Source organism: Etheostoma cragini, chromosome 24 (genome assembly GCF_013103735.1).
Source record: "Etheostoma cragini isolate CJK2018 chromosome 24, CSU_Ecrag_1.0, whole genome shotgun sequence".
NCBI classification, from domain to species: Eukaryota; Metazoa; Chordata; class Actinopteri; order Perciformes; family Percidae; genus Etheostoma; species Etheostoma cragini.
Window position 1 is genome coordinate 13102155 of NC_048430.1, and position 1434 is coordinate 13103588.

General features: G+C 43.0%; 1 protein-coding gene across 1 annotated transcript in view; it reads left to right on the forward strand.

Moving 5' to 3' along the window:
- pudp (pseudouridine 5'-phosphatase) overlaps positions 1–1434 on the forward strand; it is an 8710-nt gene that overhangs the window by 1951 nt on the left and 5325 nt on the right. The window lies entirely within an intron of this gene.

Below are 1434 nucleotides of genomic sequence, written 5' to 3' on the forward strand. Positions count from 1 at the left end.
GTGATGTGTGTAAGATGTGTGTATATTGTGTGTGTGATGTGTGTAAGATGTGTGTATATTGTGTGTGTGATGTGTGTATGTTGTGTGTATGTTGTGTGTGTGTGTGAGGTCTGGATTCTACAGGGACCCAGTATTTCCCCTTTCCCGGCCTACTTTCTACACTGTGCAGCTGTAAATAGACAAGCTTTGTTAAAACTACTGGGAAAGTTAGAAAAAAGGCACTAAAGTGTCCGTAAAACAGCGACAAACGTTGGGGAAACGTGACTTATGAGATGTCCCTTTGTCATCCGCGCGTCAAACTATATTTCCTAAATGCGGTTGTTTTTTGCGAACCGTGTGTCAGCCCATGGCTTCTTATTTGATCAGAGGCTCTGAGTGTTCCCGGTTGTGTTCCCAGACTCTCTGGAAGCCTTTCGCAGTGTTGAGTCACCCCAAATATGTGGCGAATGAGTGTGTAGAAGCCAGCGCTAACAGTGTGAGGCCTGACCTACTTCCATCGAACTAGATCACATGCAGAAGGAGACAGGAAGCACTACGCTCATTTCAGTCTTTCATTTGTCTTTTTAGGAATATGCTCCATTTGATGCACGCTGGCAGACGTAACCTGACGCCTTGTTAGACAGAGGAGAGACAAGGTGAAGATGGAGAGTCTCGTGATAATCATCAAAAACCTAGCGAGTTAAAATAGGCAGAAAAATATGCAAATACGTTGCAGCAAAAGACGTCAAAAAGCAACAAATGTGTCAAAAAGCAACAAATGCGTCAAAAAGCAACAAACGCATCAAAAAGCCATCAAAGTTGAAATAGGCACCATAAATGACAAAAAGGATTGAAATAAGCAACAGAAGCAGTCATAAAAATCAGAAAAGGTTAAAAAAAATGTCACAATGTCAAAAAAGCTAAAAATATGAGGAACAAAAGCAACTAATGAACTCAAAAAGGGGCAAAAAACAACGAAAAATGGAAATAAATGTGGAGAAGGTTGAATACAAATCGAATGCTTCATGTTTTTTACGAATGGGATTTTTTGCAGTGTTGAGGGAGCTGAAAAATGTGGCGAATGCTGCTCTTTGGATCAGGACTACTCTTTATTGTCCAGGTTTTTAGGAAGATAGGCAATGAATCACAATGTGAACGGTGCAGATGGTTTTTAGATGAGAGGAGGAGGAAATAGAGGAGAGGAGATAAAGGGAGAAAGGGCAACACGTTCCATCCTATGCACATTATTCAGAAGATTTCTCACATAATCCGCATATCTTGCAATATGACGTTTAAGGTTGGCGTCTTTACGGGGAAGGAGCAGGCGTCAAACACTGATGGAAACGTCGAAAAACAAAACCGTGGGCCACAACGCCGCATCTGTCGACTCATCGCGCCGCACCTGTCGACTCATCGCGCCGCACCTGTCGACTCATCGCGCCGCACCTGTCGACT